General features: G+C 42.1%; 1 protein-coding gene and 1 long non-coding RNA gene across 9 annotated transcripts in view; one reads left to right on the top strand and one right to left on the bottom strand.

Moving 5' to 3' along the window:
• Positions 1 to 2495: 2495 nt before the first annotated feature.
• On the bottom strand, positions 2496 to 20709 carry LOC108586872. Of its 2 annotated transcripts, none has more exons than XR_004184915.1 (3): positions 20403 to 20487; positions 19120 to 19223; positions 2496 to 3188 (listed from the first exon to the last, which is right to left on the bottom strand). It is a non-coding gene; the product is annotated as an uncharacterized LOC108586872 (long non-coding RNA). The 2 variants fall into 2 exon arrangements; XR_004184916.1 differs by lacking the exon at positions 2496 to 3188 and adding an exon at positions 20648 to 20709 and having other exon boundaries at positions 19004 to 19223; positions 20403 to 20509.
• Positions 10256 to 27679, top strand: part of GNG2 (G protein subunit gamma 2) — a 127649-nt gene continuing 110225 nt past the window's right edge. For 3 of the 7 annotated variants that reach the window (XM_031668107.1, XM_017961171.3, XM_017961173.3), the window contains exon 1: positions 23573 to 24235. The gene's annotated coding sequence lies outside the window, so the exon portion shown is untranslated. Of the gene's footprint in view, positions 10803 to 20455; positions 24236 to 27679 lie in introns of those variants that run through there. The other 4 variants (XR_002523359.2, XR_002523360.2, XM_031668106.1 and 1 more) reach the window with 4 other exon arrangements.

Below are 27679 nucleotides of genomic sequence, written 5' to 3'. Positions count from 1 at the left end.
CCTCTGCCTCCCAGTTTCAAGCGATTCTCCTGCCTCAGCCTCCCAAGTAGCTAGGATTACAGCAGCCTGCCACCACACCTGGCTAATTTTTGTAGTTTTTAGCGGAGATGGGGTTTCACCATGTTGGCCAGGCTGGTCTCGAACTCCAACCCCAGGTTAGTTGCCCGCCTTGGTCTCCCAAAGTGCTGGGATTACAGGCATGAGCCACCATGCCTTGCCTGATCTCATCTTAATGTTGATGAAATAAAACAAAAATAAATTGAAAAATCAGTTGTGAAAGAAACATACCTCATTTAATATTATTTCCCATACCTAGATATAGGGAGAAAAAAGTTGGGATGAGAATAAAAGCTAAAATTTATCAAACACTTATTATGAGCAAAGCACTCTTAATTATTGCCAGATACAAAGTTAAAAGTATAACTCAGCCAGGGCTGGTGGCTCATGCCTGTAATCCCAGCACTTTGGGAGGCTGAGGTGGGCGGATCACCTGAGGTCAGGAGTTGGAGACCAGTCTGGCCAACATGGTGAAACCCTGTCTCTATTAAAAATACAAAAAAAATTAGCCGGGTGTGGTGTCGCATGCCTGTAGTCTCAGCTACTTGGGAGGCTGAGGCACGAGAATCTCTTGAAACCAGGACGCAGAGGGTGCAGTGGGCTGAGATTGCGCCACTGCACGCCAGCCTGGGTGACAGGGCGAGACTCTGTTTCAAAAAAAAAAAAAAAGTATGACTCATTCAAATATAAAGGGAGCACAAGTCAAAGGTTTTTTAACTTGTTAATGAAGGAACCAGCAGGCAGCTGAAATAGGAAAAACAAGTATTTATAGAGGCTGAAAAACAAAGAAGAATGTTTGAATAAGATTCATAATTTAGATAAAGATTGGTTCATGTCCAGAGGGCAAATAATAGTGTAACCTTGGAGTGATATTTCCAACCAAGATATTTTTATCCCTCTGCATTGCTCTTTGACGAGAATTATTTGCATTGCTAACAGTTTCCTATGAATTAACTTTTATACTGAGAGTTGTAAAATATCCTCATCAGTAGTAAATAGCAAGTCAAACAAAAGTACCCACCTGGAGAATTAGATAATCATCCACTCAGGTCTATACATAAGCCCCACTGACACTGAAAAGACTTGCTAATTTCCATGCCTTGGATAATTGTTAGCAGTACTTTATGCATATTATATGGGAGAATTTAATATTCATTATTTTATGAGAGCTACACAATTCTGAAAAGTGTTTATTAACATCTGTAATCCCAGCACTTTGGGAGGCTGAGGTGGGCAGATCACCTGAGGTCAGGAGTTCAAGACCAGCCTGGCCAACATGGTAAAACCCCTATCTCTACCAAAAATACAAAAATTAGCCAGGCATGGTGGCATGCACCTGCAATCACAGCTACTCAGGAGGCTGAGGCAGGAGAATCGCTTGAACCCAGGAGGAAAAGTTTGCAGTGAGCCGAGATTGTGCCACTGACTCCACCCTGGGCAACAGAGCGAGACTCTGTCTCAAAAAAAAAAAAAAAAAAAAAAAAAAAAAAAAAAGTTGTTATTAATCCCATTTACACAGATAAACTGAAAATCAAGGAGATCAAGAAATGTGTCCAAATCTGACATAACAAATGATTACCCAGATCTGTTTACTTAGGAAGTCCTTGTTCCACTTGTTACAAATTATATATTGACAAAAAGAAAAGTGTTTTAAATTTTTTATTGAGATACAGCATTCATATGGTAAAGTGCAATACTCCCTAATAAACTCACGTTTATATATACATCTATCCTATTAGTTCTATCCCTCTAGAGAACCCTAGCTAATACAGACCCCATCTCTACAAAGAATATAAAAAAACTAGCCGGTTTGGTGGTGCACACCTTTAGTCCCAGATACTCAGGAGGCTAAGGTGAGAGGATTGGTTGAGACTGGGAGATCGAGGCTGCAGTGAGCTGTCATTGTGTCACCACTGCACTGCAGCCTGGGCGACAGAGTAAGACCCTGACTCAAAAAAAAAAAAAAAAAATGCAAGACACTCAGCAATAAGTGACCCACTGGCATGTACACCCCATGGATGAATCTCCATTACAGCGTGCCAAGTCAAATAACTCAAGTCCAAAAGGCCACCTATTGTAATGATTCCATATATTTGACATTCTGGAAAAAGCAAAACTATACAGATTGTGAACCCCAAGTATCTGAGACAGGTCTCAGTCAATTTAGGAAGTTTATTTTGCTTAAGAACACACCTGTGACACAGCCTGAGGAGGCCCTGACAACATGTGCCCAAGGTGGTTGGGGCATAGCTTGGTTTTATACATTTTAGGGAGACAGGAGACATCAATCAATATATATGAGATGAACATTGGTTCAGTCTGGAAAGGTGGGACAACTCGAAAGAGGGAGGAGGCTTCCAGGTCATAGGTAGCTAAGAGACAAACGGTTGCATTCTTTTGAGTTTCTGATTAGCCTTTCCAAAATGAGCAGAGGGGTGTCTTTGAGTTCTGTCTGTCTTTTGTCCTCAAGGAAATTCCTTGTGAGGGAGGTATGTAGCTTTTTAATCTTAGTAGCTATCTTTTTAGGAATAGAATGTGAGGTAGCTTTGCCCTACACAGTTCCCAGCTTGACTTTTCCCTTTGGCTTAGTGACTTTGGTGTCCCAAGACTTATTTTCCTTTCACAAGATAAAAACATCAGTGGTTGTCAGATGCCAGGGGTTGGAGGAGTTAACTACAAAGGAGTATGACAGAATTTTAGGGGTGATGCAGCTGTTCTATATCTTGATCGTGGCAGTGGTTACATGATTGTGTGTGTTTGTCAAACTCACATAACTACTTTAAAAAGGGTAAATCTTGCTATATGCAAATTATGCTTTATTTTTTTTAATGGAAAAACAGCAAGATGTACCATAACACTTTAAATTTTTTAAACAGATTTACTTTTAGTCATTCAGTATAAATATGGAGTCCGGGAATATGTGCAGAACCATGTCTATCTTCATGTTATTACCGTTCTGGGGTGGGTCTCCAACAGTCTTGCAACTTCAACGAGTTGTAGGATGCTCCTGGGGAGTTGGTCTTTGATTAACTGTCTTGCAATAAGCATTAGAAATGTGTTGTAGTTTTGAATCAGTTACTTGCATCTGGCAACCAGGATACTGTGAAGGACTCCAGAAGGTATGAAAGTACCTGTAAGAATGGGCAGAGGTGAGTTTCTCATGCCTAGTGAAATCACTGCTCCACCTGGGCAGCTCCATCAATAGCTAGATATCATTGTCGGAGCTGGGAATATGGAAGCCTGCACCTCAGTCTGGGAGCATGACACTTTATCTTCTCCTTTACTCCCAGAACTTTTTCTTTCTTTCTTTTTTTTTTTTTTTTTGAGACGGAGTCTCACTGTGTCACCCAGGCTGGAGTGCAGTGGCGGAATCTCAGCTCACTGCAAGGTCCGCCTCCTGGGTTCACGCCATTCTCCTGCCTCAACCTCCTGAGTAGCTGGGACTACAGGTGCCTGCCACCGCGCCCAGCTAATTTTTTGTGTTTTTAGTAGAGACGGGGTTTCACTGTGTTAGTCAGGATGGTCTTGATCTCCAGACCTCGTGATCCGTCCGCCTCGGCCTCCCAAAGTGCTGGGATTACAGGCGTGAGCCACTGCGCCCGGCCAACCCAGAACTTTCTTTATCCCTTATTTTATGACTAAAAAACTTTATGTTCCTGTACAGTGTCTGTTGCATCTTTCCATCAATCATGTCCCCTGTGACATCTATAAAATGTTCCACACAAAATCTGCCTCCAACAGAGAATCCAAAGTAGCTCCTTGAGCCCATTTGTCCTCCTCCCTCTTTACTGGGCACAGTCTTAGTTCTCCACCCTGGATGCAGTCCCCACAGTTGCCCAGTTCCCAGTTTACTGAGAGACTTCTCTCCTCTGTAAACACCTCACTTCTGTTCTCCCTCTTCCACTGGTGCCCCAATCTCAAACTCTCTGCACCTTAAATTTTGCTTCTCAGCCTTGTGCCTGGATTGTCACTCATTCTGTTGCCTCAGAATATTTCCTGAGGTAGAGCGTAAGGTGGTTTTGGACTCAGGGAATGGATAAAGAGAGAAATAATCTATTTCCGTCAATCTGCCCATAGGTCAAACAACCAGGAGAGTAGCCTGACCTTTCAGAGCCCTGTAAGTGACTGCCTTTTAGCACATCTGCTATGATTATATGGCAGAAGACAACCCCCTCCTTTCTTTTATATCAGTTAGTTATGTTAGATAAGCAAATCTCTGAAGCTTCTCCTACCTTACAATATGCTGATCCCTAAAGCTAGGTTCAGTCCCTCATGTATAATGCTACAACAATGTACTATCTTTCACCACAGCAAATCTAGATTAATTGGAGCCTTCATGTATCTGGTAATTTTTTTCCAAGAGTAGAAGTCACAATCATACCATGAGGAGTGACCACAAATGCATAATACGAAACCCAAGATCAACAAAATACTATGGTTGGTCAGTTTAGCAAGTAAGAAAATGGTTAGTTATACAAAGGTCCATAACTAGCAGGCAAAGAAAACCCCAGACTTACAAATGGAGGAAAATGCAAGAGAATAGGAGGGAAAAACAAGGACAGCACCACAGGAGACCCCCACATTTTAAGTAATGGTTCCCAAATGTTACTCCGTGAATCAGCTGCAACAGGCCCCTCTCCAGACTGACTGAGTCAGAATCTATGGCAGGGGACCCAGGAACGTAGACTTTAAAATTTCTCCCCAGGTGATTCTGATATTTGACCAGGTTTGGGAACCCTTTGTTTAGAGTCTCCACCAAAAAAAAAAAAAAGCCTGGCAGTGTTTGTTCTATATGAAATTCATATAATCCTCACCGTAATCCTCTAAGGTAGATACTATTTTTGTCTCCATTTTACAGACAAGAATCCCAGAGCATAGAAAAGTCACACAGCTAATTAAGTATTGGAGCCTGGATTTGAACCCAGGTAATCTGGTTTTGAAGTCCACAATAATATTTCAACAGAACCATTAGAAGGAAAGAAAACAAGCAAGCAAAACATTAAGGCACATGAAAAGGGAAGAGAAGGAAGAGATGAAAGGCAGATGAGAAAAATCACTTTGTAGGAAACAGGAAATTATTGTGAAATAGACAAGACTTCCAGCATATAGAGGTAGGTATAGATACAAGGAAATGCTTTTCTTTGGGGCCGTACAATGACAACTGTGATTTTAATGACAGTTCCAGGCAATGCAGACTCCTTCAAGAAAGAAGAATAAATTGTGTCCAATAGACTATGCATGAAAATTATATTATTAATATATTTAAGAAAGATGTTTAATATAAGTTAACTGTTTACACACAGAAAATCCCATCAAGGAAAACAGGCTGATCTCTGAACATTCTGTCTAATGAAGTTTCTAATTCACTGTATGTTATTTTCCTGTTGTCAAGAGGGCCTCCTTTTTAGCTCTCCTGGATGGTTACTATGATGTCATGCTTATTTGCCCTCTCCTGACCTAAACCATAATAAAATTGAGGTCCTTGAAAAATCCTCCTATTCAGAGCCAGCACACTAAAAGCTTATTCAGATATGAGACTATTGTCCTGATAATATCTAGTCTAGACATAGGGATTCATGCAAGAAGGTACAATTAGAATCTTTTAGTCTGGTGTTGGTGTCTTGAAATACATTTTCTAAAAATTTGATTTTAATACATGTTATTTTGTAGAGAGAACAAGGAAGCATCTTCCCCAGGTCTATACCAGAACAGTTCATTTGTTTCTTCCTTCTGCATCCTCTAGAGCTGTCCAAGTTGTGCCCAGCAATAATGGAACCTATGACGGCAGGCAGAATTTCTTTTGCAGCAGCCACAGGGCTCCGCACGCACAAATGGAAGTGCTCAGAAGCTGGGACACCTACTGTCCCAGTTCCAGAGTAGCTTTTCCTGAGGTCCCACCCCAATGGTCACAGACCTACTCAGGGCCCAGAATTTATTTAACAAGATGGTTGGTTGGCCTATGTTACCACAAATGGCCTGTGTGTGACCCTTTTTCAGAGTACAGTTATTTGCCAGAATTTTTTTTTTTTTTTTTGAGACAGCATCTCACTCTGTTGCCCAGGCTGGAGTGTAGTGGCACAATCTCAGCTCATTGCAACCTCTGCCTCCTGGATTCAGGTGATTCTCATGCCTCAGCCTCCCCAGAAGCTGGGAGTACAGGCACACACCACCACACTCAGCTAATTTTTGTATTTTTATTAGAGATAGGGTTTTACCATGTTGTCTAGGCTGGTCTCGAACTCCTGACCCCAAGTGATCTGCCTGCCTCAGTTTCCAGAAGTACTGGGATTACAGGCATGAGTCACCACACCTGGCCTATTTGCCAGAATTGAAGAAAAATTTTCTTCTCCCGCTGGAGAACTCTGCTGTTAATCTTGTTGCCACTAAGGTAGCAGGCTGAGATGTTGCAGCTAAAGACTGCAGAAGAGACTAACAACCCAATTAAGTTATAATTAGCTGAACTATTTCAGGTGTTTTTAATCAATGCCCTCCTCACCGTAAATCATAGGCAAGGTCTTCAGGGGAGAGGGAAGAAATGATGCTTCTATATTAATGCAAATATATACTTGTTGAAGGGCTGGATGAAGGCACAGACATCTACTTGGTTGTCTCACTCTTGGAATTAATGCTGACCTCCTCTTTCTTGCTCTTCTCTCCCTCTTACCTCCTCACAGACATACCCAGACACCTGACTGCCAACTGCTATAGAAACCCCTCAAATAGAACAATGAGAACACACGGACACAGGGATGGGAACATCACACATTGGGGCCTGTCGGGGAGTCAGGGGCAAGGGGAGGGAGAGCATTAGGGCAAATACCTAATGCATGCAGGGCTTAAAACCTGGATGACAGGTTGACGGGTGCAGCAAACTACCATGGCATATGTATACCTATGTGACCTGCACGATCTGCACATGCATCCCAGAACTTAAAGTTAAAAAATAAAACCCTCAAATATTTTGAGTGTGTCCACTCTGCTCCTGCCCTCAACCCTTCTTTCAATGCCTATCCCACACTGTCACGGGGCAGTCTTTCCAACATGCAAACCCGGTCACATCAGTCCCCTTGACTAACATTTTTAATGGTTCCTTATGTTTCCATTTTGATCAAATTGCCATGGAAGGTACTTCCTCAGTTAACCCCAGCCCACCTCTTCAGTCCACCATACCCACATACCCTGGCCTTTTGGTCCCACTATGCCAAGCTATTCATGGCTCACAGGATAAGCCATGCTCTGGCCCAACTCATGCTTCTGAGCAGCCAGTTGCCTCAGTCTGCAAGGCCCCCTTTCTCTTCCCCAGCCATTGGCCGCCACCTTGGTTTCCGCCGCTGCTCTCAAGACTTTCCTGGTGACTCAGGCAAAGGAAATGTGTCTCCTTTCTGTGCCTCTCCCAGCTGTGTGTTCTCTTCTCAGTTCACTTTGCTCCTTCCTGCTTTGTTCATGGGGCTTTCCCAGATACTCAACTAGTTTGATTGAAGACATTCAATTTGTTGAGGCAGAAACATGGAGCAGTTTTATCTTGCAAATGGCTGCTACCAGCTGTACGTTCCTGTTATTGACTGTCCTTTCCCTCTAGGGACCCAGTCCCCTTACCATTTGATTCTATGTCATAACTCATAAGTCATCACTTGTGTTTATTAAAACAATCTGGTCTGGTTTCCCATCTCATATTTGGTTCAAACTCTCTTTCCCCAGGGTAGGCTGGACTAGGCTGGGTAGGGGGCAGATCTTATGTCTGAGACTCTCCCCTTGTTACTCATGATGTCGCAGAGCAGAGGAAGAGGAGGAGGAGTTTCTCTAAGTCATTGTTTTCTTTGTTGGCTTCAGTGGTGCTGAAGCTGCTGGTGACTCTGCTGTTGTTGACAGCTCTGTGTGTGTGTGGGTGGAGAGGAGTGTTGTATAAAGAGTTAGTATGCTCAGATGGAAGCCCCAAAACCTCCACGGAAGAGGACTCAGTTCCAAGAAAGTCCCCTGAGCACTGGTGGTTCCTTCCCAGGAGAACCTACCATAGCTTCTGGCTGACTCCCCTGGAGGCGCCACACCATGGCCCTCGGTATCTGTTCCTCTTCACCTCCTGCCACAATTTTTTTTCTTCTTTTGAGACGGAGTCTCGCACTGTCACCCAGGCTGTAGTACAAAGTGCAATGGCACAATCTTGGCTCACTGCAACCTCCGCCTCCCAGGTTCAAGCAATTTTTCTGCCTCAGCCTCCCGAGTAGCTGGGATTATAGGTGCAAGCCACCACGCTGGCTAATTTTTTGTATTGTTGGTAAGGATGGGGTTTCACCATGTTGGGCAGGCTGGTCTCAAACTCCTGACCTCGTGATCCTTCTGCCTTGGCCTCCCAAAGTGCTGTGATTACAGGCATGGGCCACTGTGCCCGGCCCTCCTGCCACAATTTTTATTGAAACAACTTGGTGCTCTTGCTTTGATTTAAAATAGATAAAAGACACCGAATTTATTGTGAATTCTTTTTTTTCTCTTGCCTCTCTTAAAAATCTGTTTCTCTATGGGCTAAATTAGTGTATCATATGGGCCAAATCACTTTTTAAAAATACGTAATTTTCAATCATTAATAAAGGCTGGTGCAGTGGCTCATGCCAGCACTTTGGGAGATCGAGGCGGGTGGATTGCTTGAGCCCAGGAGTTTGAGACCAACCTGGGCAACATGGTGAAGCTCTATGTCTACAAAAAAAATACCAAAATTAGTCGGGTATGGTGGTGCGCATCTGTGTGGTCCCAGCTACTCAGGAGGCTGAGGTGGGAGGATTGACTGAGCCCAGGAGGTCGAGGCTGCAGTGAGCTGAGATCATGCCACTGCACTCCAACCTGGGTGACAGTGAGACCTGTCTCAATAAATACATAAGTATCCATGGATCTTTAAACTATACTTAGATCTTAGAGACAATCTTGCCCAGCATTTCTCAAAGGATGCTCTGAAGAACTACAATGATTCTGTGAAAGCAGTACTCAGTGGCCAAATACGTTTGGGAAACGCCACATTCTTATTCTGTAGAATTCCCTCTCAGAGAGTCATCCCAGATATCAGAATATCAAAAGCCCTGAGAAGTCCCATGGTAAATAAACCTGGTCAATGTTCTTGAACCTAAGATTTTGAAAATGAGTTGAGCTCTGATTTCCCCATCTGTACTTTTTACCCTGTGTGCCACATATTGATCCAGTTTGGGACATGCTGGTCTGAGTGACGAGGCAGTGGTACATGCTGGAAATAATATTAAAAAATGGTAGTTACAGGGCTGGATCCATCCTCTTTGTGCTCTGTAGTTCCCTGGGCACAGAGCTTTGTCTGTCGACGTCACTGCTCCAGCATTTATAAAACGTGGGACACTCTAGTTCATTGCAGCTTCCACCTTTGACAAGATAGGTATCACAAAATGACCTCGTGATTCAGCAGCCAAAAATTAACAGTAAAGCACCCGTAACTCTGTGTGAATCCTACCCAATTCGGTTTTTTAAATGTATAAACCATTTGTCAAAAGGTAGAAAGGTGGATATTGGAAAAGGAAAAACAGATTAATTTTAAACTACTTGACTCAGATATAATCATGAAAAATCAAGGAGGTGTGTTATCAACCATTTTAGTTTTTGTATATATTTGGAGTAATATAGAATATTTTTTACATACAATTTTTTTCACACACAAGTGCTCTTCATACATATTACTAAAGACAGATATTACCCGGGCTATGAAAACCATAGAAACCTGGATTAACCAACTTTTGTTACATGGTTTTATCAGGCTGTTACAAATCAATTTTAAAAAGACAGGAAACCATTTAAATTTGTTGTTAATTCTCTGAAGTTGTGGAATAGAAGTAAAAATTCAACTTCAACCCCATATTAAATTTGAGCGTTTGGAATCTTAATCCTAAAATTTAGAACTATAAAAAGAAGAACATTCTAAAAAAATGTCTGTGAGACCTGTTTTTGCTTTGTTTTCTACCTAACTTAATTCTGCCACCCAGTTGAATATTTCAGGTTTCCTTGGTGGAACGCAGGCTGAGTGCTGAAGGGCTCTAGCCACCTGAGAGTGGCATCTGCCTTCCCGTCACCATGCCAACACCCCTAGCTACAAAAAAAGGGATTTCCCCTTTTTCCAGTCTTCCCTCCCATGTGGGACAGGTGCATGCACCTCTACTCCAGGAAGGGCACCATTCGTAATTACAATTGCTTCCTTCCCTCCACTTTTGTGTGAGAGAAGAAAGCTTGAGATGCAATCCTTTGTCTTTTCAAACGTGATTTTTTTGGTTTTGTTTTTTGTTTTCTTGCTATTCTTACTGACGTCTTTGTGTGGTGCAGCGGCTGGGATCCCACTGCATCTACATGGCAACCAGGAAATCAGTCATTCAGAGTTGCCATGGTAACCAGAGGGGGGAGGGGAGGAGAAGTCCATTTTATCATGGTAGGCTGTGTCCCTTCCTGAAAGCCTACAGAATTTTTAGACAGAGGTCATTATGAAATCAACAACATCAAACGCCCGTTGTCATCAAGACAGGCCTGTGAACTGGCATCCCCAGGCAAGATGCAGACTGGCAGGGTGGGAGTGAGCATGCGGCCGACCCCACCATGAGGCACAGGGCGTCGCCTTCTCCCCTCAGCACAGATGAGAGGTGACGAATGCCACTTGGTCTCTGCAGCGTCTGTAGAGGGAAGTCTGTAAGCGGGAGTGCCAACCCCAATTGGCAGATTCTCTGACACTTCAAGTCTGCAAAGGAAAGCAGGTAACCGACGTTGTATAAGAAGTGAGCCTCTTGGTTTGGGTGGGGGCACAGCTCTACTTTTATGGTAAGAGGAGCCCTGACTGCGGAAGTGGGCTGAGGCGTGCTGTCCCAAGAAAAACGGAAGTATCTGTTAAGTCTTGTTTCCTGTCACATCCTGGAGCTGAAGGTAGTCACATTTCAAATTTAAAAAAAGAAAGTCAGGGGAAGTTAACCAGTGAGATTATCTTTTACAGGCAGGATAATTAGAATCCTCAGTGGTGTAAAATCTTCCACCTATAGGCAGGTTGAGTTTTATCACAGACAAGAGGGGCCCTGGGCCCTCAGAAGGCCTTAGCTCCTGGATTTATTTAGTCTGTTCTTTGGAGAGCAAATTACCAAGAGTTGATCGCACTTCCAACTAAAATTGAGAATGTGCTCCTTGATTTTAAAAAGTCTTCTAATGGTGATATTCTAATAGGCCAGGACATAGTGATGTTACTCTATGAATACAGGTCCGTTTTTTGTTGTTGTTGTTGTTGTTGTTTTTTGTAAAATGAAAAATGACTTCTCATCTTCCTTTTTAACAGTAGAAGGTTATGCTTTTCCTCTTTTGAAGTTGAGATGAACAAATTCTTGATTTCCTCCCCTCTTCCCTCCACACTGCCCCCTCCACTCTCTTGATTCCATCCTAGTAAATAGCTCCACCAGTCACCATTCACTTTGGAGTCTTCCTCCCCCTTACTCTCCTTCCCTTACATCCAAGTCAGCAGCAAATTCTTATAGCCCTAGTTTCAAAATAGAGCCTGAATCCAGTCTCTCCCCATCGCCTTCGCCTTTACTATTCATCATCCTAAGCCAAGCCAACATCATCTTTCTAAATTTCAAAAGGCCCTTCTCATTGTTCTGGTTTCCATTTTGGCTACCTTCATTCTGGTCTCACAATGCAAGTCAGATCATGCCATGCCCTCATTCAGACCATTTCCCACCCCATGGCTGTACATCACACTCAGAATACAACCATGACCCACAAAACTCGATTAAGTGTAGCCCTCGACTACTGCCCCATCCTTATACCCTATGTGTGCATTCTGCTCTATCCATGCTGACCCCTCCTTGCTGCTTCTGAACACGCCCAACTTCCGCAGTCTCGGGAGGGTGTTGTGCACTTGTTGAAATATTCTTCCCTAGATGTTAGGTGGCCTCCTCTCACTTCCTTCAGGTCTCTGTCTAAATGTCTTCTCCTGCAGGAGGACGTTTGTATCAGCCTGGGTATTTTAGGAAATAGAAGGCGCACCATTTTTAGGAGAATGAAGGGAGTGTTTACCGAGATATGTGTGGGGATCAGGAAACCAACAGCAAGATCTGATGCCACATCTAGGCTTGAAGGGGCTAGTGTTGTAGGAATGCAGAGAGTTGCAGTCCTGGACACCTGTGGGGCTGCCTAGAAGAAGCTGTGGTCCTTGAGGAAGGAAACCAGGACCAGAGAACAATGCTGAGGAATGGACACACTGACCTCACTTTCTACCCACTGGTCTAACACAGATGGAAATCAGAGACTAAGGGAGTTGGAGTAATGAAGTACTGGGTACTATACAAGTTATCTACTGTTGCATAACAAACGATCCCCAAAACATAGAGGTTTCATACAATGTATACTTTTTTTCTCTTATAGTTTCTGTGGGTCAGGAATTTGGGAGCAGCTTATCTTGGTATTTCTGGCCCTCAGTCTCACTTGAGGTTACAGTTAAAATATCAGTTGTTTGAAGCCTTGTCTGGGGTGGAGGATCCATTTCCAAGGTGGCTTGCTTACATGGCTGGCAAGTTGGTGCTGGTTGTTGACAGGAGACCTAAGATCCTCCCCATGTGGGCCTCTCCACAGGGCAGCTTGAGTGACCTCACAACATGGCACCTGGTTTCCCCCAGAGCAAATGATCAAGGAGGCCAAGGTGGAAGCTACAGGGCCTGTTACAACCTAACCTTGAAAATCACACATTGTCATCTCAGTCACATTCTATTAGTCACACAGATCAGTTCTGAGTCAGTGTGGGAAGAGACTATACTAGAGTACAAACAGTAGAAGCCCAGAATAATTAAGGGCCAGCTTGGAGAGCAAAGCAAAGAAAAATGGAGAATGAACAGAAAACGGTGAGGGAGGAGATGGCAATCAGAGAATAACCAGCACCCTTCCTTGATCATCCAGTTTAAAATGTGTGCATTACTGCTGCTCTGTTCCCCTTCACTGCTTTATTTTTCCTCTCCAAATTTAATGCTACCTAACATATTTATCTATTAATGATTTTATTTTTGGATTCCCTCACTATCATATGAAATCCATGAGATCAGAAACACTGTTTTGTTTCCTTCTGGCACCTAGTAAACTTCCAATAAATATTTGTATATTCAAATGTATGAATTATACCCAATTTTAGATAGAAAGCAAATGGGTTTGTTGTTGTTGTTGTTGCTTGTTTGTTTGTTTTTGAGACAGGGTTTCACTGTGTTGCCCATGATGGAGTGCAGTGCCATGATCATTGCAACTCATTGCAGCCTCTATCTTTTGGGCTCAGGTGATCCTCCAACTTTAGCCTCCCAAGTAAGTTGGGACTATAGGCGGGTACCACCATGCCTGGCTAATAAAAAGTGAATACTTTTATATGGCCAATTCCAGTAATATCCCCATCCTTTTTAAACTAAAAAATTGTTCCTCCCAACCCAACTCCATCCCTAAAAAGACTAATTACTAATCACGGAATTATAACTTTGTTTCTGCGAGTTTTGGAAGCAGCATAGTTGCCTCTTGGTCCTTTCTCTTTCTTTGGCTTCTGTTGTTTTCATTTGGCTGTTCCTTGGAGATTTTTATTTTTGTTTTTTGCACTCCCGCCCCTTAATTTTAGAAGTAAGTTTTCATATTTCTCCCTCTTAAAGTAAGTTGCCTCTTATGTGGCTGTTAAAATTGCCTGTTTATGTGGCTCCCATTTGAGTTCTCTTTGCAGCAATCTTATTTAAAAAATAGCTCTCATGAAAAGAATAAACCCCTCCCTCCTAATCTTCTCCCTTATTCTCTTTCTTCTGTTTATTCCTGAAATCTACCAAATGTACCAGTGAAAATTTCTTGTCTTCTGTGGCACATATGAGGCTAAAAAGATTGCTGACCTATGGTTACTGATGGTCGGAGGAAAAGAACAGATTACAAGCAGAAAAACCTTTCTTCTGGGCACTGGGGAACATGTAGAGTCCATTGTATTAGGCTGTTCTTGCATTTCTATAAAGAAATATCTGAGACTGGATAATGTATAAAGAAAAGAGGTTTAATTGGCTCACCATTCTGCAGGCTGAACAGGAAGCATGGTGCTGACATCTGCTCAGCTTCTGGGGAGGCCTGAGGAAGCTTACAGTCATGGCAGAAGGTGAACAGGGTTCAGGCACATCACATGGCAAAAGCAGAAACAAGAGATAGAGAGTGGGAGCGGGGTGCCACCTATTTTTAAGTCATCAGATCTCCTGTGAACTCAGAGTGAGAGCTCACTTATCACCAAGGGAATGGCCCAAGCCGTTCATGAGGGATCCACCCCCACGACCCAAATACCTCCCACCAGGCCCCACCTCCAACACTGGGAATTACAGTTCAGCATGAGATTTGGGTGGGGACAAATATGCTAAGTATATCAACTGCATATGCAATGCCAACCCACCGTGGAACTTATGTACACAATGTTATCCCAATCAATTGATTATAAGAAGAAGAAGGCAACCTCAGGAACATTTGCACCCAAATCTAGAGAGGGTGGAAGGATGATTTTTGTCCTCCATTGGCCCTAGAAACCGATGATAAATTAACACCTTTCCAGATGCCAAGTGGGAGAAACCAGCCCCTTAGGTTATAAAGCAGGTTCCCTTGGAGCAGGGGAGATAATCTGGTTGTCAAAATACATAACTTGGCTCCCCATATGCATACTCATCATTCTACACAAAATCTACACAGGAGTCTTCATCATAAACCCTTTGATCATAAGATGCCCTTCAGATCACCATCAGCTTTTGACCCAATGGTACTAGAGCAGCAGTTTTGGCTCTCATACTAAGAGTACATACTAACCTCGTCATTTACTTATATCATAAATGGGAATAGTGAGTTTCCATTGTTCTTGTGGAGTTCATTTACTCATTTGACAAAGATTTAGTGAGCACTTACTGTGTATCAGGCACCATCAAGACCCTGCCTAATCAAGCACACAGTTGTTATCTTCCTACAGACTTAAGGGTAGAAAGATGTTTTTATTTTCCCATCTGATGATTGTCATAGATGGTGAGTCTTTGAAGAGTCTCCTTAGACTGTTATTCCATAATAAAATGGGAGTCTGTCTCACTAATAAATAGATTAAGCAAATATATCGATTCTGAACACTTTAATTTATTCCTTAAAATCTTATCTTTTTTCTGGTGGTGCCTTCTCAGCTGTGGGGCATGAACAACTTTTTTCTCTCTTGTCTATGTTATTTGTGGTTATTGCTGTCATGTCTTTCAGATATAAAAGCATTGATGTATGTAATCCTTAAATAAGGGTGCCTGTAATGTCATTTTTCCACTTTTATATCAGCTCTGCACCAAGTGTGTTGACAGGATTTTGGCAGGATTTACTTAAGTCATATTATGCTGTTAATTTTCAGTTTATGCAAATCTACTTTCCAGATGTAAAAATTTAGCAGTGAGGGATGTACATAAATATTTTAATAGTAAATAAATGACTTGGCTGTGGTCTGGGTAAATTTCAATATTCTGAACTAGGAAGGAATCAATGACCATAACTGATCTTGAACATGTAACTCACTCTTTTCTTTGGAAAATAAAATCATAAACAATAAGGTATAATGAACAAACTTGCCAGACTAACAGATACTATAGGACTTTGTTAATATTTTAAAAATAAAAACAGCCCTACAGAAATTTGACTTATCTCCCTCCTCCTAAAATGAATATCTGGACCTTACTTGTCATGCTCTTGCCTTTATTGAGATATGCAAATAAGATTTATTGCACACCTACTGTGTCCTATGCACTGAGCACTGGACAAGGCACTAGAGATACAAGACTGAGTAAGACATTACCTGTGAATTCTAGGATTTCACATGTGGTTGAAGATAGAGGTAAACATGCAATGATAATACAATGTGATAAGAGCTATAACCAGGATAAAGAAGTGGTAATTTGTCCGGGCAAGGGAGGGGAGTTATAAAACTGCACAAAAATAGTAATTTGCTAAGGAATCTTAATTATAGATTATTTTTGCCAAGTCAATAATTTGAGACTTCCAATTTTACTCTATACTACATAATTCTTCTCTGTTGAAATTTCCCTGTGTAATCATACAAGTAATACTTAAAGAATGCTGAATAACTTCTTACTAAAGTAATGGAAATCATTTTAGCAACATTTTGTGAGCAGTGTTTTGCATTACTGCAAATGCACCTTCAGAGTTCACAGATTTGCCGGAAGAGCAATCAATTGACAACACTTTGCTTCATAAGAGTTTTCTACATATAGTGGGATTTACTATCATCTGAGTAAAGACAGATTTTTTTTTTTTTTTTTTCCCTGCTGGTTTAATGTTATTACTTGGTCGGTAACTTCACGGTCTTTCCTTTTTCAAAAATCACTATCACATTTACCCCCTTGCTACCTCCTCTTCTCATTTTTTGATTTCTGGGGACATTTTTGGTAATATTTTAAGCAGTCTTAGTAGTTTTTCACTCATTCTCTTAGATTTTTAGCTGATTTTATAAAATGTTCTGGTATTTTCAAAATGGTCAGTAGTGGTCATAACTGTCTTCCACAGGATCTAATTGTTTATATTCAGTTAAAGTTAACAAACAAATACTGAGTGCATGCAATGTGCCAAGTGCTGTGCAAGGTAGGTGCTGAAGATGCAGAGATGTGAGACCCAGCCCTTGCCCTCAGGGAGTGGCAGGTCTAGTGATCCCACTCTAGTGGACTCTGATGGAAGGGACACATTCACAAGCCATAGTTCCCTCCACTGCTGTGGTTCTGTTCGTGAAATTCTGTCATAGAAAATTCAAAATGAGAACCTGAAAACTTAGGTACAGAATAGAGGCAGGGGAGCCAAGCAAGGTCACAAGTAAATTTATGAAAACCCCTTCCAGTAGACAAATCAACAAAGACACAAAGAAAAATGCCTTTAAACAGCTCCTTTAATTCCCTATCCTCTCTTGCCAACCTATTTACTGACAAAATAGATCACGCTGTCTAGTCTACATTTTTGGCACAGAAAAACTGAGTCTTGCCTTTCTGCCTTGCCTATAAATTATTGGAGTTATTATTGTATAGCTTTTCTTTCAAGATACTTCAAAATGATTTACATGTGTGATATTAATCTTGCAGATTTGTATCCTTTAATTCTGACATTCCTTTTAAAGGGCTATTTTTCCAAGGCTTTGTGGGTGCACAGTGTTCTCTAACCTCTGTCACACTTCACTGCAGACTCCCTCTTCTTGATCTTCTTGCCTGTTTCCTGTTGTCCCTGAATTTCTTTTTCTTCTCTATTTATTTATTTATTTTTTTGGGACAGAATCTCACTCTGTTGCCCAGGCTGGAGTGCAGTGGCACTATCTTGGCTTACTGCAACCTCTGCCTCCCAGGCTCAAGTGATTTTCCTGCCCCAGCCTCCCGAGTAGGCGTGCACCACCATGCCTGGCTAATTTTTGTATTTTTGGTAGAGATGGGGTTTCACCGTGTTGGCCAGGCTGGTCTCAAACTCCTGACCTCAGGTGATCCGCCTGCCTTGGCCTCCCAAAGTGCTGGGATTACAGACATAAGCCACCATGCCCGTCCTGTCCCTGAATATCTATATTGATCTTCAGGGACTTTTTGGAAGCAACAAGTTTTACTTCGCAGAATCACTGTTTCTGTTTTTATGGTAGTAACACATTTGGTTTAAATTATTTCACCTGACCCCAATCAATAGCCCAGCTCCAACTTTTGCTGGGGTTTGGAACAGTTTCTGCTTATGGGAAGACCAGAACTTCAGAAACACATAAGGCAGCCCTGGTTTGGGGAGTGTGGAGCCCTTGTTTCTAGTAGCGTGGTCAAACTCTCTCTGGGCAAAACCGTTTGTATCCACAGCAAGGCCTCCATGACTCTTTTAAAAATTTTTTATTTGTTTTTATTTATTTATTTTTTAGGTGGAGTCTTGCTTTGTTGCCCAGGTTGGAGTACAGTGGCGCTATCTCGGCTCACGGCAGGGTTGCAAGTGATTTTTCTGCCTGAGCCTCCCGAGTAGCTGGGATTACAGGCACCTGCCACCACGCCTGGCTAATTTTTGTACTTTTAGTAAAAAATGGGGTTTCGCCATGTTGGCCAGGCTGGTCTTGAACTCCTGAACTCAAGTGATCCTCCTGCCTCGGCCTCCCAAGGTGCTGGGATTACAGGCATGAGCCACCGCACCAGGCTGGCCATGGCTCTTTCTTACCTACTTCCAACTCTACTTCTGTCTCCCTCCTGTCTTTTGCCTTCTCCCTGCCTGTGTCCCTCTGTGCTACTGTCCTCTTCAGTAAGACCTCAGGCTTCATGGTTAGCCCTCCTCCAGCCCCCTTCTTCAACTTCCATCTACTCTTGGCCTCCTTACCCATCCCCTTCCTCTCCTCATCAACATTTGTGTTTGTTTTCTCATGAAGGATTAGGAAAGCAAGCATCTTTAACTCATTCATCACCGATAGCCTCCCCAGGAGTGTATATATTCAACACACACATGTATTATGTGTGTGACATTTCAGGCAATATCAGAGAAGGATCTAGGGGGCTTCACACTACTGGCTGTGCCCAGAGCAAAAGAAGAGAACTCATGGTTCCAACACATTTCCCTCTGATGAAAGAGTTGGCTATTACTCTTCATGTCCCTTGTCCCACTAGCTTTCATGCTGGGCCGTGAGACAGAGACTGACATTTTTCATTAGTGAAGGCCAGCCACTCTCTCTCCAGAAAGATTAGTTCTGCCCACCCACCCCCTGACTCTCTTCAAGCCAAATATGATTCAGTCTTCTTGGCTCCCAACAGCTGGGCTTAGGCTCAGATGTCTGGGGGTAGGGAATGATCCTGTGACACACAGATCAGATCATGATTATATCTTTTTGAAGAACTCTTTAAAGAGGCTTCTGTTCCCTTTAGCTGATCCAAGAAATGCCTGGAATTCTAGCTTTTCTGTGATAAAATAACAGCTCAATAATTTACTTATTCTTGATTACTATTCAGCTGAACAATTAAGTAAGCCATTAAATATACCATCGATGTAAAAGAGTGGACAAGATTTATGACTACATGGATTTACCTTTTTGTTCCCATTTACTCTTCCTTCTTCCCTGCAGCCCACACATGCACTCAAGGGGTGGGTTTGCTGGCACAGCTGATGGCTCCTTTCTGATAGGCTCCTTTCTGATTGGAAACAGAGAGAGAGAGAGAGAGAGAGAGAAAGAGAGAGAGACCGACTGACCTACCTACCTACCAAAGCTGAGACAGGGAAGAAAAAATAGGGTGGGCTCTGCCAGAGAAGGCAAGTCAATCAAAAAATAACTAGGCCGGGTGTGGTGGCTCATGCCTGTAATGCCAGCACTTTGGGAGGCTGAGGCAGGTGGATCACCTGATGTCAGGAATTCGAGACCAGCCTGGGCAACATAGCAAAATGCCATCTCTACAAAAAATACAAAAATTAGCTGGGCATGGTGGCGCTCGCCTGTAATTCCAGCTACTCGGGAAGCTGAGGCAGGAGAATCCCTTGAACCTGGGAGGTGGAGGTTGCAGTGAGCTGAGATTGTGCCACTGCACTCCACCCTGGGTGACACAGCAAGACTGTCTCAAAAAAATAAAAAAATAAAGAACTAGCTGGGCATAGCGGGGGAGGAGAGAGAAGGAGGTGTACAGCATTGCAGAGAGATTAGGGAGTTTGGGGATTTGGCATATGAGATGCTCTGGGACAGTTGGGATGTGGCAAAGATTTGAGAGTGCAGAAGGGGATGTGAGAAGTGTTTCTAGCTTATTCATCAGTCTCTTTAAAGTTCCTACAGAGATACAAATAAAAAATAGCTTTCTTTTTAATATTTATTTTCTTTATTGATGTTGTTGTTCAAGGTGGAGTCTTGCTTTGTTGCCCAGGTAGAGTGCAATGGCAAAATCTTGGCTTACTGCAATCTCTGCCTCCTGGGTTCAAGTGATTCTCCTGCCTCAGCCTCCTGAGTAGCTGGGACTACAGGTGTGCACCACTACACCCAGCTCATTTTTGTATTTTTAGTAGAGATGGGGTTTCACCGTGTTGGCCAGGCTGGTCTCGAACTCCTGACCTAGTGATCTGCCTGCCTCAGTCTCCCAAATTGCTGGGATTACAGGCATGAGCCACTGAGCCCAGACTTAATATTTATTTTCTAATTACTTTTTTGTTGCCAGATTATGCTTCTTTATAAGAAGTTCAATGCAGAAATGGAACTAGGAGTTGTCCTAGAATTTTTTAGGCTTGCCCATATAACAAATATTAAGAATTTGTTGTGCATGTGCCATGGATTTCTATAGAAAATTTGCAAAATATATATATATAGAGAGAGAGGAATTATTGTTTCTTACCCCATGACCAACTTCTCGTTTTTGAGACTTCCTTTTTCTCCCCTCACTCAAAGGAATGGAATTTCTACCAATGATACCTTTTCATTATACAAACATCTGTTGACTACCTACTGTGTGACAAGCAAACATGGACTTAACCTTAACGGACCCAAATGCTGAGGGGTGAGATGCACATCTAACAAAACATGAAAATAATGTCCTTAGTGCTGAAATGGAAGTAGAGGCAAGGCACCTGTCGCACTTACAGAAAAGGAAGCACCTGCTTAGTTTCCACGGTCAGGGAAGGCTTCTGAGAAAAGCTGAGTCCTAAAGGGTAAGTAGGGGTTTACTAGTAGGCAAAATAGAGGAAGGGATAGGGCATTTCTGGCGACAGAAATAGCATGTGCCAAGATGCAGGGAGAAAACAGCACAGCCCCTTCAGGAACCTGCTGTGAAGGCTGTAGCACATAAGGCTGCAACAGGCACTAAGGGAGAATGTGGACAGGTGACATCACAGAAGGCTTTGTATGCCATGCAGAGGAATTAAGGCATACATCCTGTGAGCAACCCAGAGGGGAGATACTGAAGTATTATAGTAGGAAAGTGATTTGATCAACTCTCCATCTCAGCAATGTACTTCTGGTGGGGATGGCTTTGAAGAGAGACTGGAGGTCGGAGGACAAAGTAGAAAGTATTGTAATTGCACAGAAAAAAACAAAGCATTTGTGAAATAAGACAGTGGCAAGAGGAAGAGAGAGGAGGAGTTTGGGCAAGGAGATAGTTTGGTGGTGAGAATGAAAGGATGAAGAACTTTAAGTCAGATTGGGATAACAAAGATAAAAGATTTGGTGGTTATTCTTATATTCCTGATGTGGGCAAATGGTTTGTATTCCTCATTAAATGAAATGGAGAATATAGAAAGAAGAACAGGCTTTGGGTGAAGGTATAGTATATAATCTGGGGATTATTAAACATAAGAACTCCAAGGAACATCCAGCTAGAAAGCTCAATAGAATAGGAGAGACATCAGGCCAAAATTATGTCCTCTTCATTACCCAACCTCCGCTGCCAGTAGATGTAAGAAATACAAAGTATTAATGCCTGCAAATACGGCCATGCATGAGTGTTAGAGTATTTTACAGACTTTTGTTTTACCCAGTGATAAAATGTACTGGGATAGGCTCATGGTTAGCAATTGATGCATAAACTATTAATGGTGAGATGTCATTTTCCTAAGAAATTAACACTTTGCAAACTTGGTGTGCAAACTTGTGTTAAGAGCTCTAAACTGGATTAATCTATCCTGGCCAAGTTATACCCCCACACTTTACTTTTCTCTCCTGAAAAAGAGGCTATTAGGATTAGTTGAAAAGCAATGAGGTATTAATGAGAGAGAGATCTTAAAATCTAGTTTTTAGCTTTGTATAGAGTTTTGTTGGCACCTCCTAACACTGGCAATTAACCTACTCTGAGTTTTATAAGGGCCAGAGATGGAAGAACTGATTAGAAGGCAGCAGGCAAAATTCCTAGAGATTTTATTGTTTGAAAGAGGTTTTACTATATAGGCTTAAATATAAATACCAGCCACTCTCTGATGGTTGAGAGAGAGAGAGAGAGTGAGTTAGAAACAAAAAGACACAAAAAATTACTGTACTTGAATCTAGAGTTAATGCCAGAACCTACTGGTCTAAAATTAACCATAGTCTTGTTTCCAACCATTAATAACATGCTTCTCATTTTTCTTAGGCTTGGCATCATGCATGTTTAAATTTACATTTAAAAGCTCCTGGTAACCTTTGGCACCAGGGTTCCTGGTGTGGAGGTAACTCACATGTTGGTGGATTCATGCCCAGTCCTCTCACTACTGCAATTCTATTTGCTGGTGGATCGAAGGTAGTTGCTCATTTTCAATCTTAAATCAATCCATTTTGTAGCTTTCAGGTTTGAGTGAGTTGACATCAGGGTCCTTTTTGATGGAAGATTTCCTTGAAAAAATAAGCAAACTCTGTTCATGGAACATCAAATCGAAACAAAGGGTGTTTTGGGACTGTCTCAGAACATTTCACAGAAATTAAATTCTGTACCTTCTAGGTTAATGTGCTGTGGTCCCCACGGTGTGTTTGGAAGGCTCACCTGGTGAGTTAATCTCCATCAGTCCTAGATTTCTAACATTTCCTGTTAGTTTACTTGCTGGAGGATTAAGGCAAGACTGGATTAAAAAGGAGGAGTTGGGGAATTAACTGTTGCCTGGCAAGATTAGCTTTCCAGGCACTGATTCCTGAGAAAAGGTGATTTTTTGTTGTTGTTTTTAGCTCCATAGTGTTGCCTGGACACTAGAACAGGATTCCCCTTCCCCCATCTTATGTTTAATCTGTAGCTTCCCCAAAGTACCTTGTGTTAGTACTGGGGGGAGAATGACTCACACATTGAATAAATTGTTATTAAGGCATCCGGGTTCAGTTGCGAACATACTAATAGTGAGGAATCGGAAAACCAAGTACTGGTGAGGGTTTGGCTGCTGACTGCCGAAATCACTTACTGAATGTGAGGCCCAATGTCCTCTAAAAATAATAAGAGTTATTATGTGCCGAATACTCCCTATGTCCCCAGAACTATTAGCATTTTGTATACCATCTCATTTAATCCTCAGGTTTCCACTGTAGAGCATGGCTATCATCAACTACATTTTGCAGATGAGGAAACTGAGGCACATAGACCTTAAATAATTTGCCCAAGTTCATACAGTCACTAATGGCAACTTGGATTGAAATTCTGGCAGACAAACAGCTTGCAGTTTCTACCCTTGTGTGTTCCATGATATTACCTCCTAAGATGAAGGGAAGGGACTGGAGGATCGCGTGGGTCCTTTCAGCCCTGCTAGTGTGTGTGGGATGGGGAGAGGGATATTCAGTTTCTCTGTTGGGAATGTGCAGCATTCAGCACCACCTCATTCCTTCCCATCTATGAGAATCTTTTGGAAATAGTCCTCACTGTTAGGCCTATAGGTAGCATCGCCAAACTTGGTTTAGTTCCCGTGCCCCATAAGAATACTTATCAGGCCATTCTTTTCTGAGCATGTGGGTTAAGTAAGATCTCAGTGGTAGTGGGACCTTGGAGAAATGAAGCATCTGAAATGTTGGCCACGGAGAAAAATGCTGCAGTGAGAAGCTGCAAGCTGCAAGCTCCCAGCTAGCTGGCTTGATGGGGACACAGTAAATCAGGAGGAACAGTGGAGGCTGGTGTGGGATCTTGGGGGCCAGAACCTGACCAGGGGATGTTGACCCAAAAAAGCAGCAGCAGCAGTAGCAACAACAACAGCAAGAACAACAATAGCTACAAGCCAAGTTCAGGCTAAAAAAGCAGGCAGTGTGCCAGGAAGGGGGCCGACTGAGCGGTGTGTGGAAGCTGTCGCGGAGGTGACGGTGGGGCCATGAGAAAAGGGGAAGGAAGGAACAGACAGCACCAGAGGGACTTGAACAAAGGGAGAAGGGGGATTAAAGTCAAATCACTGTCAGCAGCCCAGGAGCAGACAAAACCACCAGAGTAAGCCCTGAAATGGAAATGAGAGGGAAAAGAAGCAAGCCGCTAACAGCTACCAAGAAGAGGAGGAAGTGGGAGATGCGCTGCTTCCTGTAGAGAGAACGTTGATTGAAGACAAAGCTGGGTGGGGACTAGTCCCTGGGCTGCAGCCGCCGCTACACATACTCACAACGCTGCCGCCGCGCTCCGTGGGCAACTCCTACTACTGCTGGGCTGGGCTGGGCTGGGCTGGGCTGCACCGGAGCTCGCCTGCACAGATCAGCTCCGGAGACAGGGGAAAACCACACTCCTCTGACCAAGCCTCTGGAGCTAAGGTAAAGGAAACGTTTTCCATGTTGCTCGTTTTTAATTGAGAAAAATGACCGTCGCCTGTGGTTTTAAGGTCCGATTTCTAAGGGATGATAAAGACATCCCTTCAGGACTAGGGGAAATGATTAGATTCTTTTGGAAGGGTCTTTGAGAACGACCACATTTATGACACATTTGATTAAAAAAACCCTCATCATCAGTGCTTAGATTTGATGACTCGACAGGGCAACATGCTAAATACAAGAAGCTGTTTGTATAGTTCTCTCGGAAGAAAACCAGGGCTGAGTCAAAATCCATCTGGGGCTGTGAAGCCGTGGTCTGGTCATCGGAGCCTTGCAGTCCCCTTGTTTTAGGGGAGTAAGTGGTGTAAAATATTAATTGCATTATCTTTCTTACACATTGCACTGGGATGTCTTCTGATCTGCAAAAATAATGGCTGTGATTTCGCTTTTGGGGGAGTTAAATTCTTTTGTACTTAGATTTTGCCAACAAAGGCTCGAATTGCGTATGTGAGGGGCAGTATTTACCATTAAAAAAACAGTGTCTTCCTCCCTTAGCTTGTGCAGCTGCTTTCAGGATAACCTCAGGCACAGCTATCATTTGCCAGTAGGTCTTATCCTAAAGTTGCATCCTTGTTCAAAGGAGTGTGGCGGGTTTAAGGCCAGTAACTTGTCCAGAATCAGATACTAGTATATGTATGGATTTTGTGTTTATATGTGTTTTCTTCACCTCTAGGTCAAGGTGCATGTTAGCCTCGGTGAGGGACAAAATAAAAAAGTGCAGCTGGGTTCTTTCCTTACACGAATATGCTGTAGATAGACGGAAGTAGTAAAACCAGAACATGATTTTTATTCTTTGATTTTCTTGAGCCAAGAATGTTCTTAATGAGAGCTTGGGTCTATGGCTTGTTCATATTTATGAATGATATGTAAAAGTACACTAAATAGGTCTGGCAGATGAGAACTGAGATTGTGAGATTCCTCTGACAGGATATATAGGTGAGTTTAATACCCTGGTGTAGCATGATTTAAAGAATTAAGCTATTTTTTTAATCTTCAACAGAAAGTACAGTTAAGCAGTAAGTAGTTATTGATAAAAGGGTTTTTTTTCTAGAGTTTCTATAATGAAAGGAGATAATTTTTCAAAAGAAAGAGGAAAAAACTGCTTATATTGGAGTAAAAATAACAAAAATGTCAATATTTTGACACTCACAAATTCTTGAAACATAGGTTCTTAAATACCAAATATGCTAGTTGAGAGGGCATGTATATATGTATCTCCTCGTTTATCATCATTCTCACTTGTGAAGAGCTATAGGGCTGTTTTTAATGCTATCTTTATGAAATCGATATGGCTTCTCAAAATCTGTGGAGTAGCAGCACATTTTGAGAGATGGGAAGCTTTCATAGCTACTAAAGAAAAAAAATGTCTATTTCTCGGAGGTCTTTTGCTCATTAAAGTAAACCTGCACCGTGCCTAAGAGACAAAGTACTGCTGGTATTGAAACCATGGAACTCCTTGAAGGATTTACTGAATTTAATCAAACTTGTGGGCAAAACAAGTCGTGGCATGGATTTTGCAGTTCGGCTTCCTATTTGCATCCTAAAGGGAACTATGTAAAGATCATCTTCTTAGAGAGGAGACCTAGGGTAGATCTTAGATCCAGAATGACCCAGTGGAGTTCTAGAATCAAGCTGTACATCATGAAATGAAGTAAAAAGTTGGCAACCTGAGCTGCATGGATGAGGACAGGCTTACCCTTTGGTACTTACTCCTCTGCAGGCTGTATTCACTAGATAATGCCAACACCCTGCTTTGTTTGGGGAGGCACAGACAATCTGCATTACTCTTCTGTGTGTGTTTCACACATGAGTAAGAAAATGAAACCTTGCCCGACGGGCATAGTAGAGTCAAGAGGGCCCTGCTATCTTTCTGAAAACAACTAAGAGGTGCCTATTTTCTGCACAGCACAAAACATTTCTTAATTGTTAAATTCCAGCTTGAAGCAGAACATTAGTGAGTAACAGCAGATCAGTAACTATGATGGTAGAATGTTTAGCAAAAAGATGAATATGCTTCTATGCTGTAAAATGAAACTATTTCCACTTATTCTGGCCATATGGAATATTGAAAGACATAATGATTTTTCTTGGGGTATTCACTGGCTGTTGAGGAGTAGACCAACACTGAAATTTTAATTGTACTATTTTTTTTTTTTTCTGCCATATGGCCAATGGCTGAATGGAAACATGACTCCATTATTTCATGGCCAGCCTTGGGCCTCATATGGTGCATGTAGTGAATATGTTTGGTTGACTGACTTTGTTTAGCCTGCTTCAGAAAGCAAGCCCAACTTTTAAGTCTAAAAGCTGTATAGTCAAAGTAGAAAGCCTGTTCATAAAAGACTTCTGTGGGTAGGAGAAAACACTGTGGAGTGAAAAGAACACAGGCTTTGGAGGCAGACAGATCTGCCTTTGAAACCTATCACTGGTTCTTACTACTTAACTTGGTACATTAACTTAGGAACCTCAGTTTCCTCATTGTAAAGAAGGGCTAGTAATACATAATCAAAGTTTTTCTTTTGTTTTGTTTTTGCTTTTGTGTGTGGATAAGTGAGTGCTTTCTACATAGAAGATACTCAAATGTTATTTTTTCTTCCTTGGTGACATAAGGAAAAGTTAGCATGTTCTTGGCCTTTACCACTGCCTCACAGGTTTAGGGAGACTTTTTTTATAGTGATAAAATATACATAACATAACATTTCCCATTTTAACTATTTTTTTAAGTATGCAGTTCTGTGGTAGCGAGTATATTGATGTGCTCTCATCACCACCGTCCATCCACAGAACTGTTTTTATCTTGCAAAACTGAAATTCTATACCCCTTTATCAATACCTCCTCTTTCCCTCCTTAGCTCCTGGAAACCCCCATTTTACTTCTGTCTCTATGAATTTGACCAAGTATCCCATATAAGTAGAATCATACAATATTTGTCCTTTTGTGACTGGCTTAATACACTTAGCATAATGTCTTTGAGATTGATCCATGTTGTAGCATGTGCTAGAATTTTCTTCCTCCTTAAGGTTGAATAATATTCCATTGAATGTATAGACAATACTTTGTTCACTCTCTTTTGATGGCCCCAGGGCCACATTTTGGCTATTGTAAATAATACTGCTATGAACACGGGTGTACAAATATCTGTTAGAGTCCCTGCTTTTACTTCTTTTGGGAACCCAGAAGTGAAATTGATGAGACATAGTAATTATATATTTAATTTTTTGAGGAACTGCCATACTGTTTTCCATAGCAGCTGCACTATTTTACATTCCCACCAGCAATGAACAAGGATTCCATTTTCTCCACATTCTCATCAATATTTACTTTTTATTTATGTTTTTGATAATAGCCATTATCAAAGAGGTATGAAGTGGTATCTCTTTGTGGTT

The sequence above is a fragment of the Papio anubis genome, chromosome 7, assembly GCF_008728515.1.
Source record: "Papio anubis isolate 15944 chromosome 7, Panubis1.0, whole genome shotgun sequence".
Taxonomy (NCBI): Eukaryota; Metazoa; Chordata; class Mammalia; order Primates; family Cercopithecidae; genus Papio; species Papio anubis.
Note: the sequence above shows the minus strand (reverse complement) of the source record. Positions and strands in the feature narration are given on the sequence as shown.